The following is a 272-nucleotide window of genomic DNA, read 5'->3' on the forward strand; positions in this document are numbered from 1 at the left end:
CCCTCTCTTGCTGTGTCTCTCTCTGTCAAATAAATAAATAAAATCTTAAAAAAAAAATAAAGCATGAAATAAAGCAACATGTTGTATAAAGGCGTTAAAGTGTATCGCAGAGTATATAAACATATGTAGTAATAATATACACGAAATTAGAGATAGTGTTGGTAGAAAGATGAATGTGACTCAGGAGGGACGTGTGCAGTTGATTACCTATTTAATGTAATGTTTTACTATTTTTTTAGATAAAAATGTTCTATAGCAACACATGACAGATG

This window comes from Callorhinus ursinus, unplaced genomic scaffold (genome assembly GCF_003265705.2).
Source record: "Callorhinus ursinus isolate GAN/ISIS: 27379988/994484 unplaced genomic scaffold, GSC_fseal_2.0 scaffold572, whole genome shotgun sequence".
Classification (NCBI taxonomy): Eukaryota; Metazoa; Chordata; class Mammalia; order Carnivora; family Otariidae; genus Callorhinus; species Callorhinus ursinus.